The following is a 14,010-nucleotide window of genomic DNA, read 5'->3' as shown; positions in this document are numbered from 1 at the left end:
TGCCAATTTTTATCAAACCAAAGAAAATCCCCTCCAAGTATTCCGCCGGAGATTCCTCCCCCGCTGGCCCGAGCTATTTGCATCACAGCATCCCCCACCCCCCCTCCTCCCCCGTTCCTGGCCTGGTTGCATCACTGAGAAGCAGAAGCCCTGGAGGAATCTGGGCTCTGCCAGTTTCTCTGAGTCGTTATTTTTTTAAAGTGAAACCAACCATCTGCTTCCTTTACTTAACACATTCCTGAGAAGCCACAGCTACTAGTGGGGTCAGCCAAGTGAAGGAAGGAGGTTGGGCTCGGGAGTGGGGGTGCTGCTGGGCTCGGGAGTGGGGGGCTGCTTCCTCCCTTCCTGGTTGAGAGCCCAGGTCCTCTCTGAAAGCTTTGTCCACCTGCCTTCAGTTCCCTCAACTGCCAGGTTCTTTAGTGGCCCAATGAGGTCCCACCTCTCCAATACCCAAATAAGGAGATGGGGCTGCTCCTGGGGAGACTCGGGGGTCAGGAGTGGACTGGGCCCCGGGCTCAGTGCCAAGGTGACTCCGGCACCCATGAACTTGGAATAATGATTCCTTGAAATGGTGCAAATATGCAAGCGGAACACTGACTAGTGACTAATCACAGGTACTAATATTTTCAGGTACCGGTATTTTCTTCTCTTCTCTTTCTTTGAGCTCCTTGTTATATAAAGTCTGAGTTTGTTTTTTTTTTTTTTTTTTAAATAAATGCTGGAAAGGACAACCCAGCATGTTCTTCTTAATCCTCGGTGTGCCTGTAGGTCGAGGGGGACTCCAGTGTGCGGACCGGGTGTAAACATCCGGGTGCGTTGACCCGGGGCGCCAGCCCCTCTCCTTTATCTCTGTCCCTGTCTCCCGCTTCCGTTTTGCTGGGCTAGTGGTCCCCTGCTCAGCGGCAGCCTGTGGAGCTGGCCCGTCTCCTTTCGCTGGCTTCTTAGACCCCTCAGTCCCGCCGGCCCAGAGGTGGGGAGAGCTGAGCCAAGTCTGTTACAGGGAACACCCATGGCGCCTCATCCCAAGCAGCTTCCCAGGCGTTGACTTGTGCTGTGAATGAGAGGGAAATTTCCTGGGTGCGAGTTTCCACAGCTCAGCTTTAAACGGCACAAGCTCGCTCAATCCTGAAACAGAAGAGGAATGTTTTGCAGATAATCGGTGTGTTCTGACTTCATTCCTGAGATTCTTTCCTGCATTCCAAACATTGCTAGCCTCCATTCGCACATACCTCAGGGGCACTTTGCAGAAGGAAAAGAAATATTTAACAACCTGTGTTTTTTTCCATCGGACTCTCCAAACATGTTACCTTTTTCAAGTTCAAGTTATCAGATATGTTCATAAAACAGATCTTATCTTAATTGCTGAGAAGCATTAGCCTCAAAACTTTTTAAAAAAATTAAAAAGTACATAAATGCCTCAAGAAAATCAAACTTTCTTTGGGCGCTTCCTCTGAGTCGAGGACAAAGCAAGAAATAGCTGGATGTCTCTGGTCCTTCAGTCCCCTCCTGGTTCAAGAACACCACACTGAAGCGGGGCGGGGCTCTCACGTGAGGTCCAAAGCATGTCTCCTCGTTTCTGTGCAGTGTCCCTCACATGACTCTCGAGGAGGACAGGAGCCAGCCAGGTCAACAGTGTAATAAAACCCACTTAGAACTGGGTTCTCAACGCTGCAGAGACTCTCTTTAAGCCTCTTACTCGTTTCTCCACATATAGGCCTCACCCTCAGCCACTGCTGAGTGGTTTTCTCCACATGGGGCTAAAACATGGTCACCGAGTTTGACCTTGAGCTTGACTTCGTGTTATTTCTACCACCAGAGATGGTTTTACTGATCCCTGGCTCTCGCCTTCTCTCTCTCTTCTCTCCCTCTCTCTTCCTCTCCCCGTCCTTTCCACCCCCTTCTTTCTCAAGCTCAAAAGTCCTTGGGCTGAGAATTTGTTGATTCAGCTTGGGAGACCCAGATGGCCAGAGATTGGGAGCAATCAGATACTTTCGTGGAAAACCAGATGTTTTGAATGGCTGGAGCAAATGGGCCTCTGTAACGTACCTGGGTTTTACTTTGAAGGGAGGGAGGGAGTCGCCGAAGGATCAGGGAGTGGCGGGAGCAGAGTATGTTTTCATAAACCCGCTGTGATGTGGGAAAGAAGGCTGGGGGTGGGAGGAGGGCGGGTAATTGAGTCCATTGAGTCCGTGCAGCCTTGCGCGGGGTCCCCCTCCTACACATCTGTGCCCTATACAAGATTCAGACCCAGAGCGGCAATGACCTGTGCTCCAGCTTTAGCCCAAAGCCAAACCAACAGACTGGGCACCTTGTCTTTTCAATGGAAGAGGCAGAACCTAGCAGAACACATTTATTCCTGCCCCAGGGCAAAAGAGATAATTGTCGTGGATTCTGTTCCCACAGACTTTTGACCGCATTGCCGCTGCCCCCTCCAGCTCTGAGAGAATGTGTGTGGGACTTGCATAATAGGGGGCAGCTTTCTTTCCCCAGAATCTTTACGGCCCTCCCGTGACGGGGGCCATTGCATGTTTGGGAACTGCTGCAGGAGTGTCTCTAAGCATAGGGGACAAAACGGTTCTCCTCGGCCGTCTTAGGGTCCCTGGCTGGGCCTGGAAATTACACTGACAAGGACAGATTAACGGGACAAAAGTATACAAATTTATGTAAGTTTTATGAGACAGTGGAGACTTTATGAGGAAATGAAAACTCGAAGAAACCATTAAGCCTGACTGTTTCTATACTAGGTTTGATGAAGAGTGGGAAGTCACAGGAACATGTGACAGGACAACAGGATATGAGCTCAGGGTGGTGAAGTGGGGGCGATCAGCAAGGCCTGTTCATGCACATTCCTCTCAGGTGTCCCTCCGTGGCCCTCCTTCAGAGTATTCCTTTGCTCCAGGTACAAGGAGAGGAGCTTCAGGACAGAAGGGGGAGGTCAGCGGGTCCTTCCTGCACCTGCCAGATCTCAGATTCCTTTAGCTTAAAATATTCACCATGCCAAGGCACCATATTTTGGGGTTACATATTCTGAACCTCATCGAGTGACCTGTATTGGAAATCGTCTTGCCTCCTTGGCCTCTGGAGTAATAAAATCTTGTTGCTCGGTACTATTTAATCGCCGCAGATCGGTGCTCGGGCTGCTTCCTTCTTAAGTGTTGTCATTTCCAGTTAACGGTTCGCGCCTGGCAGTTGTCGGAAGAGGGCTCCAAATTGTCTGTGCCACGGTTGGCGCACACTGATAGGGACCGAAGCTGCTAAACATGCACCTTCCTTTCTCCCCTGTCATCGAGAACGGTGTTCCGTTTCCCACTCGCTCCTTTCCTCCTTAATGAGCAATAAGCTGTGACAGCTGCTCTGAGAAATTTTGCTCGCCACGTGGTGGCAAGTGCGGATCAGCATGCGGTCTCTGCCCAAACCAGAAAGACAGTAGCATAAAACCCACGGTCTCCAGGCTGCTGGTTTTCGTCCTTTTGCTGCCTTTGCTGACAGGGAAAAATTAAGCATGCAGTGAAACCTGCATTCGACTTTCCTTCCGGACAGTCTCTTCTACAGTGTTTTTTTCTCCTTTTCGTTTTCATTTTATTTTCTTCCTAACCAAATCTGCCGTCTTTTAAGTGTGATTACAGCTCGTGGGTCTATTGGTTCTGCTTTAACATTTTTTGCTTAGCAATTTATTTGTGGGTGGTGGGACCTTCTGTTTTATTGCATTTCCGCCAATCCCCTCAGGACTTTAATGTGTCTTTTTCTCCTACATAATCAAGTTAAATGCTTTATTTTTTATTTCCTCTTTATTGTTTTAAATATCGAAAGTATTGAAGACTATGAATTGCCCTCTGAGTATTTCTGTGACTTCATCCCAAAGGTTTTCTGTAGTATGAAGATTTCTAATTTTTATTTTCTCCAAAGTCTGTTATTAACTAATTAGCTTACATCTTATTTTAGTGGTTTTATTGGAGAGTCGTAAACATTTTTGACATGGTTTCATTATAATTTATCTAAATTCTTGCATTGATAATAGTAATAACACTAAAGTATTACTGTTTCTTATTGTATTGCTCCATGACCAGAGAACATAACTTGGAGACTTTCTTCTGTTGTTAATTTATTCAGATTCAAGGCAAATAATGCTATTCGTTAACTAATTTGTGATAGTTGCCTTTTAGTTCCCTGAGAGAATTTTTTTTAAGTGGCAGTCTTGTTGATATTCACTGATGTTCTCAAACAACTTATTTGGATACCTAAAGCCAAATAAATAAAATAAACAGATGTCTAAAGTCATGAGCCTCCCAGATGTCACTTGACATGTCCTAAAGACAAGACATCACAATCTAAAACGCCCCTGCAGCGAATTAGAAGGAAACTCTCCCTCAGAGCTAAATTCCCAGCACAATCTTCTCTCAGTTACAAAATTTCCCATATTTTCCTGTCCATCTCAAACATGTAGACATTTTCCCTTGAGTTAATGACGTTTACATCATTCCTCGTCTTCTAATTATCTGCTCCTCTGACCAGATCCTTCCAGCTGAGCGGTTTATGCCAGCATTTCTCCCTGATAAATCCTATTTTGCAATTACTTGTTTGCAGTTATAAATCTGCCACACAGGGAGCAAGCGCCATGTTTTGTTCATTTCTGCAAATCCAGGGCCTTACTACGCACCACATAAACGTTTGCTGAATTCAGTTTATTAAATTTTGAAAGCTTTTTACGTTGAACAGAACCCATCCTCTCCTCTGTTTCTATAACGAGATGTTGGAAAGAGATGCTGACTCCTTCATCTCGCTCATCACAGGAGGGGCTTCCATGCAGCTGCCATAGGAGTTTGAGATCTACTGCCCATCCAGGGAATCTCAACTCGAAATATGAGCTCACTGTGCTGTGGTCAGGACACAGAAAGTGCGGTTATATTGAGATTGGCCGACACGACTAGAGTTTGTGAGGGCAAGGGATGTTGATGGGAACCAGGTGCAAGAGGTAGCCTTGGGTGCTTGTCCTATGCAGCCACCTAAAGAGGCAGCAGAACCCCAGCAGCGAAAAGCTGGAGGTGAATGCCAGATTCCCAGAAGCTGTGGGAGGCACAAGTAACCATGGAGATTAAAGAAGTGTCATCTCAGGACAAGAGAACTGAAGTCTGAGAGACTTCACTCTGGCTTCCAAATCGCCACCAAAGTGCTTCATAAGAGACTCTGCTCTAAACATCTGCCGTGTTTAAACGGAGTTGATTCAGTCAGTTCCACTGATGCTTTTTCTACTCCTATTTCACTCCCCAATCGGCAAGTTCTGAGGGAAAAATGAGAAGATGAGATAGAGAAGCAGCCAACCATGTCCCTTTTCCAGGCTAAAACAGGCTGATCCAGGTCAAGAGGAGGAATAAGCCATTAAACACGTCTGGGGGTCTGTTTAATATCTTCTCAAATTCCTGACTTCAGACTGTGTTCATCACTTATAGTGAGCAATCCACCTGGATAGAAAAGCCTTAGCATCCACCAAAGTTTTCATCCAGGAGTGGAGAGGATTGTGTCCTCTGAATAAACAGCAGATAGGTGGGGGGGACGATAAACTTGTCTCCTGCTTATCCCAAGAGTCATGGTCACTCAGCTGCATAGACTTTGTGTGATCTACTCACTAACCAGTGAGGGACAGCGGGCATTTCTAAAACCGAGGCCCACAAAGGTTATCTGGAGCCAATGGAAGGTCGGCTGGGCCTTAGTTGCTAGAGCAGAATGTCCTCTGCTCAGTTTGAGCAGACAAGGAATTTATTATGGGATGTTGGGTAGTTCAAGGGGCTGGAGAAATGAACTCATGGCCGTTTCTGAAACCTTCTCCCAGAACGTCACTGCAGAACAGCGCTTCCACCATCGACCCCAGAACCAAGTTCCTGCCACCTGCTCGTGGCCTGTTTCGTCACGTAACTCACTCCAAGGTTGTATGACTGACTGCTGGGATCTGGATGACACGCCAGCGCCGCTCTACCCGAGAAAGGTGGGGACCGTAATAGGAAAACAATCAAAACATGGAGTCTGTTCAGAACACGCTGGACAGCCGCAAAGGACAGGTGTCCTTGACTCATGCCATGTGAGAACTTAGTGTGCACTTTATCTGGTTTCTCGTCCTGTCCATTGCGTTGTGGAGTGTTTCCCGCCTTTTCTTCTAAAACTTGGAGCCACATGCAGTTTTTGTAGGCCGTCTTGGCTCCACGGAGCTTCATGCCCGTTAGGATTCATGAAGATCGCCAGCTGCAGCGCCAGCTGCCTGACAGTCTGGCTTTTCCCTCTACTCAGTCAGAAATATTAACCGTCAGCTGTGGCTACCAATCCACGAAGACGTGTCAGGGGTCTTCGACTCAGCGGATTCTTTTTCCAGCGCAGTAGCCGTCCATGTCCACTCTTCCCCTGCACTTTTTAACGTCTTCCACTGCGGCGTTATTTAATGATTATCGTGTTTGCAAAGGCAGCTCGAGCGAAGTGAAGAGAACTCCAACCGCGGATATTTCTCACAGACATTCATACGTACGCCTCCCATGCCTGCTACACGGTAAGTGATCAGCACACGTTCGGAGAAGTGTCACACTTAGAAGTCAGGACACCACAGGGTAGGAAGCTTCTGAAGAACAATCCCAAGTCATATGATCAAAGTTTGCCACTGTTCCAGGCGGCACCCACCCCTACCTCGTGCTTCCTGGGAGCCTGCCCATGGAATGTACGCAACTCGGTGCTCACGTGCCACCCCAGTCTCGGCATCTCTGCCACTTCAGTGTCGACGCCAGAAGTGCCATTAGCTTCTGAGCTCTTCGTTCACATCTCTCTGAAGAAAGACTCTGTAATACGGAAGCGTGAGTACTGAGGAAGTGTCACAAGTAAGCTGTGTGACTTGTGAAGTAGATCGTAGGTCAGTGCTTCCTGAAGGCCTTCAGGGGCCCACTTGAGCCCTCACAAACAGCTGGATCCGGATGAGCATCTGGTGACACCCAGCCCTGAGGACCAGTCCTTTCTCCCTCACAGGAGTTTCTTCCAACATCACGTTCCCTAACCAGAGGGACTCGTCTCATTTGTCGCGTTTGGGGCCTTTTTTTAATTATGGTGAGAATCTCCCTTCAGGCTTTGCTCGTCTTTGTCTGGAGGAACTGAGTTTTGGGGCTGCCTCCTCTGGTCATGCTCCCCGCCTTCATCCATCATGAGTGGGGAGCAGGGCGGGCGGCCTGGCCTCTCTGTCCCCAGCATGTACACACACGACCACGCTCAGCACAACAGCCTAATGACCCCCAAAGCATTAGCTCAATTCATCTCCCCAATGAGAGCTCCAGGGTCCCCTCCCACTGTGTCTCTGCAGGCTCCAGGCTCAGGGCCCCCCCCCCCCACCATTCCCGCCTCCGCCACTTTTTTCTCCAGTTTGTGATCTGGTTTGTAACTTTGAAGGATCTGTTACTCCATAGATTGGCCGTTGTCTGCTCTTCACCCTTCCAATATTCTCAGTTTCACATCCACTGATGAAATAACTGGGTAGGTCCAGCTGGCTAGCATTTGTTACAAACCCACAGTCTCTCGATCCTAGGTTTTCATAAGACTTTATAATTTACGAAACTCTTTTGATTATCTCATTTAGTTCTCACAACAACTTTGTCCAGAAATTGTACAAACGAAGACAGAGCAATTTAGAGAAGTTTAGAGACTTGCGCACAGTCGCACAGCCATAAATGAAAGAGGTGGGATCTCTGCCGTTTATGCCACACGAGTAGGTCCTAGGAGGCTCAGCCTTTCTGCACAGGGTCGAAGGCCCCCTCCACATCCCACCCACGAGACACACATCCCAGCTCAATCCCTCAGCTACGTTGATGGCGACCCCAAGTTCGAGCCCATCTCCATGGTTAGATTTTCACTAAGTTTCAAGTACCTCCAATACTTAACCTCTTTAACACTTTAGTTACAAAGAGTTTTCCTTTACTTTATTAATGCCAATCAATTTTAGCATCTATCTGAAACTCCGGGTAAATAAGCATCATGAAGCTAAATCGGGCACAGCAGAAAAGAATGTCTAAATCAGTCAGTGAGGTCTGACAGCCTCTGAGACACTTAAACTCATCCTTTGTCCACTCATCCTGCCTCCATCTTTCCTCACCATTACCTCTCTTTTCTGCCAGCCAAGTTTCCATTAGTGGGTGTGAGACTCAAGTGTATTAAGTTATTGCTGATTTTGTAAGTAAAGCCTCTGTTTTTCAAGTTGGCATTTCAAAACTGTCTACCTGTTTGTTCCACGACAACCTTTAAAAGATTTGGCTGACGATGATCAAATTTGCTCTAGTTCCAAAAAGAATCCAGATGCACTGCGAATTTCATTTGTATTCCAGTCTACTCCAACATTGACCAGGGAGGCAGAAGTAGGTGACCGATGATCACAATTTTTCAATATATGTATCTTAAGTAATTTTTACACAAACACAAACAAAAGTTGCTACATAAGTCTCAGAAATACAACTGCTCTGGTCCTCAGTCCCAAACCTCCTTCTCTACTTTCAGAATGCCATCTGAGTACCTTAAAATGAGAAAGTTTAAAAAGTACTTCTTTATTCAGTGACGGAACATAAAGGCAGAGAAATGAAGAACTGGTTTTTCAAACCCTCAAAACTCAGCTCCTTTATTTGGCTAGTCTTTGAAGATGGACATTTCATTCCTTGGCCAAATCGCAAGAATTATTAAAAATCCCAGTGAGATCCTCTGTTTTAAGTAATTTTATGTTAGTTCCCTTGGATTCACAAGATCTCATACGTAAATCATAAGCAGGGTAATTCACTCCTAGCAAACAGACATATCCCAAGTAAGTTTTAGTCTCTCCATAGACGCAGACCCCAAGACTAACCAACTTTTGGCAAATTATTATTTCATCAGAATGGGAACAATGAAAGTTTGACTTTCACATTCACAAAAGTGTGAGTAACAATAAAAACTGGAAGGAAAAAGTCAAAGTTACGCAAGGAGTTGGTGATATCTGTGCAACCTCTGGCACATGGAGACGCACTCCTCCAAACCCATTACTCAACCTCACAAGAACCAGAATGACTCTTTGACTTGTGTGTAGTTTAAATTAGAGATGATGTTTTCTCTGAAGAAATAAATGCTCATCCTCGATTGACTTTTCCTCTAAGCCACGGCGTGTGGAAAGGGTAGGAGAGAAGAGTGAGAAGTGCATACTGATAAAGACAAACCATAGACGAAAGTCAAAATGTGTCATCTTCTCTTGCTTCCATGGAATGGAGACTGTAATGTGACCACACATCTCTTTTAGAGAAGCTACACTCTGACCTCTTTGTACAGGCGAAGTAGCCCGGCCATAAGCAGCTCATTCAGATAAATTCACAATTTTCACCTTGGTGTGAATTGATTCTCCTATTCATTTATTCATTCATTCACTAGTCACCACACATTCACTGACTGCTCTAAGGTGCCAGGATTGCTGCAAGGTATTAGTGATAACATGGTAGACATAACTGAGCTCTTGCTCTCCCTAAATGTAAGACCTAGTGAAAGTGCGCAAGCCATCAACCAGTTACAGTTGATTCTAGACATGATAGAGTACGGGATTCAGTGAGAGCACACAGGAAAATCGCTACCCTGAACAAAAGAGAACTCTTCTGGAGTGGCGATAATCAAAAAATAGAAAGAGAGCAGACATTAAGCTCATCAAAGGAAGGGAAGAAAATATTTCAAGTGGAGATAATAGAGCAACAAGATTAGGGAACCGAAAGTAACGTATTCTGCTCGAGGTGTAGGTCTTGGAGGGCTGAGGACAAAGTGGGGTAGGCATGGTAGAAGGCAAGCCTAAAGAGACAGGCAGACACCAGGCCTTAAAGCCATGGATATTATCTAGAAATGGTATCTGGTTGTGAGACATGGAAGTCAGCAAAACAATGCTTGAAATAAGATCGAGGGTTATTTTTCTCTCATTTAAAACAAATCCAGGAGTAGGCAGTCCAAACGAGCTCCATGGTGAAGGAAGCGTTAAAGATCTCGGCCCATTCTTGCTTTTGATTCTGCCATCTTCAGTGCAGGCTTTCTCTCTGTAAGGCCATTTCGAAGTCTCAAGAGGCCACTTCGGCTTAAGCCACTATTTCTTCCAGTCAAAGAAACAAAAGGAGAAAAAAAAAACAAGAACAGGTATAACCCTTCTGAGTGAGTTCTCTTTCGATGGAACTTTTCTAGAAGCCACAGTTGAAATTTTGGTTTATATTTCATTAGCCAGAACTTAGTCATACAACCTAGCTACAAGGGATGCGGGAAAATAGGGTTTCTTAGCTGACCGCAGTTGCTTTTCCTAATAAAATCAGGGTTCTGTTAATAAGAAAGGAGAAAAAGGTGTTAACGGCAGCTAGCAGTATTTGCTACGCCACACTCTGTTAACTCTATCCTGAGGACACAGAGAGTCGGCCAAGAGTTTCAAGCCAAGAAGTGACATGGTCAAATTTCTATTTGCAAAAGGACCTCTTGGATGCAGTGCAGAGACAAAACTAGAGGGGATGTGATTGGTGGCGAGGGGACCTGTCAGGAGGACGTTGAACAAAAACAGGTAGTAAGTAATGGTGGCCAAAAAGTATGATTTCATAAGGATAAAAGGTGAGACCGGGAGTGTAAAGGAGTAAAGATAAGGATCCCGTTGGCATCAGAGACAAATCTCACCCACTTCGCATTGCGTCTGATGTGGTCATCCCTTGTAGCCCCGTTCTTCGGGACAAAGCCAGCCAGCATCGCCTTAAGCCCAGCTCTTTGGGTGTCACTCTGAGACTGAGGTACCCAGGACGCCGGCCCTGATTTCTTCCATGTTAAAAACTTATTACATGTGCACATCCACTTATGTAATTTTATATTAATTCATAAATAGGACTTCACAAATCCTATTGTTTTTGATGAAATATATGATGCATGCAAAATAACACGTCTGTGTACATTATGGAACATAAAAAGAAACTAACGCTCATTACCCACTGTCCAACTGAGGAATCAGAATGCTAGCGATACTTCCTCATATTTAAAAGCCATCCCCCACACGGAGTCAAAACACCCACCACACTTTTCACGTACCTATGACCATGCTCTTTACACACACATAGGTGAGGAAAGCTGACCGCGATATGAGGACATTGACGCCTCAATGGGCCTCGATAGCGGGCCTCAATGATGGCGTCAGATTTTCCCCAGGTCATGACTAAAACCATAACGATGAAAGCTAATGTGTAATTAGTGCTTATTGTGTATGAGGCACTCTTCTAAATGCTTTATATACGTGAAATAACGTAATTGTCTCAATGAGTCCACAAAGTAAACATTACTATCTTCATCCCTATTTTACAAGAGAAGCAACTGAGGCATGGAGGGGATGAGTATCTTGCCTAAAGTCACACAGCTACTGGACGGTGACTCCAGAGTCTGTTCCTAGCCACTCTCCCATGCCATTGCCTGTAGACTCGTGATGAAATGAAGGTCATGGTGCTAGTGGTACCTTTTTCCCTTACATATGGCTGCTCCTGTGGTAGAGTGTTAGATTCAGAAATTTTAAAGATGATACTGACAGCTTTGCCCATTCTGTACATTTAGAACTTCTTCATACTAAGAATGAAAAATTACAGATCTAAGGCCCACGGTAATGAGGTGTGTGGCAGACTTGATTCTGGAACCCAAGGGTCTTACCTAAAGTACATGGCTCATGCTCGTACACCAGACCGGCTGGGTTTCAAAGGACACCTTAACTGTCGACTTGCAAATAAAGCTTACGCGATGAATTACACCAGACGAGTCGGCAGCAAAGTTATCATTTCGCTCCTTGATCACAGCTGCCTGGAATCTAGATACTTTATGTTTGTAAAAACTTCAATAAGTCATTTTAAATGTCTTTTGAATAGCGATGTGGAGTTTCAGATCCCTGTGGGGTTGCGGTGAATAAGATTATAGCCCAGGCACCTGACACTGTGCCTGGCACAGTATAAGCTCCATGAAAATTTGTTGCTATCATCATAAACCTTATTATATGATTTTAAAGCAGGAAAAAGACCTTGGAAAATAATTAATTTGAAGACTCCACTGCTGTTCATATGCAAGCTTTATTTTAATATTTTTATTAACTATTTAGCCTTCTAAAGAATAATGTTCATGAGATTGTCATATTGCTTGATGTAACCTGTCCGACGACATTAGAAAGTACAAAAAAGCAGATGTCACCTAGTCACAGAAGAGCAATGTAAAGCTTACATCTGACCAGTTGTATTTTTCATACAAATATAAACGTAATTATTCCTCATTGACCTGCATCAACCTTAGCACAGATAGGAACCAGATTAACACAGTTTTCTGAGTTTTAAGCTATGTCTAAAGATGCAGGAGATACAAAAAATAATAAAAATAGATTTATGTACTATTCCTTGATGCTCTGAGATTTGTGACATGGCTCTGTAAATGGTTCTACATATAGTCAATTTCTTATTCTCTCCAAGTGTTTTCGTTAAGCAATCCTAGCTAATGTCCGAGAAAAATACCAGAATCTCAATGACTTAAAATACTAGAATTCTTGCATATAGAGACCAAACAGGTGTTTCTGATTGGTGACCAGAGAGGGGAAGAGTCTCTATTCCATGCAGTCAGTTACAGACCTGGGCCGAAGAAGGCTTCAGAATTGTCCTGGAGGTCGCTGTCCAGCCAGTAGATAGGAGAAGAATGTAGATGATGGTAAATGGGATGGACTATGACTCTCATTCCATTGGTTAGAACTCAGTCACATGGCCACTTCGAACTGCAAGGGAGGCTGGGAGTCTCAGAAAGAAGAGGAAACTTTTTTTTTTGATTAGCAAATAGCCTCTGTTAGTGTAAACCTTAATTTTCTTCTTATTCAAATGGCAAATATGCCTTTTTTCAACCTTTCTTAAGCCCATAGAATTTCCAATAATAAAACAAAAAGCTACATGCCTACCATTTCACACACATCATAAAGTCTTCACCATTATTTGCTGATCATGCAAGTTACGTCATTTATCTTATTTTTATTGCACACTCCTACATTTTTATCTTTCTCTACTTCCCTTGGACTCTTTTATGGCTTTGGTTTCTGTGAAATAAGCTCTTAAGGACAGGGACTGTGATTTCCACAAGTGGTAACTGAAGATTAGTAAACGTCTTGAAAACGCCGTGAACTCTAAACTCTGCTTGGTGCTTCATTTAATTCTTACAACAATCCTATTTGTACAATGGCGGAGCAGGGGAGGCAATGAGTAGGGGACCTACGATTAATTAATTAGCCAAAGGACACAGCTGATAAGTGATGGCAAAGTTCTGCCTTGAACTCAAGCCTCTATGGGGTCCCAATTTGGGGGTTTATGCTGGTCGTTTTGTCCTGCGGCCCTCCTCCTTCTCTTGGATCCCCAGAACACCTAGCACAGTGGTAGGCAGCTGGTAAAAAAAAAAAAAATACTTGTTCAAATAAATGGAATTGAATCTCATTTACCCTCAAGTTTGATAAACCTCTAGCGTAAATCTACTTTCTTGAAGGACACTTAAATCGTCCCTTTCTTGAGTTCTTGTCTTCCTCATGCCTGCGTTATTTTTGCTTCTCCCTCCCCTACCTTGCCTCCTTTCTTTTCTTGGTGCTCTCAAGGGCCATTTCAGCCCCACTGAGAAGGAAGCTTTTAAAATTTAGGAAGTTATAGAAAGCACTGTACTGCCACTTAGCCACTTGAGAATTTCTGGCAAAAGTCTAACGAAGAGCATGACTTATTGTAATTCGGGAGACTTTTCTGTCTTATTTTCTTTATGGGAAAAACTATTTTTTCCGGCCAGTCCTTCTTGTGAAACAGGGATCTAGACTCAGCCGTCTGCATATCTAGACTTAGCACGGCACGCTATTTCTTCTCCAATCTCCTTAGCTAGACTTTATTCCTCTTCCAGAAAGACTCCTGTTGAACGGAATGTCAATTATACTTTCAATTGATTCTAAATTAACAGGGCAGTCTGCCAAGCCAAAAGGAAGTCATGCTTTTT

This window comes from Pteropus alecto, unplaced genomic scaffold, assembly GCF_000325575.1.
Source record: "Pteropus alecto unplaced genomic scaffold, ASM32557v1 scaffold101, whole genome shotgun sequence".
Classification (NCBI taxonomy): Eukaryota; Metazoa; Chordata; class Mammalia; order Chiroptera; family Pteropodidae; genus Pteropus; species Pteropus alecto.
This window is presented reverse-complemented; position numbering follows the sequence as displayed.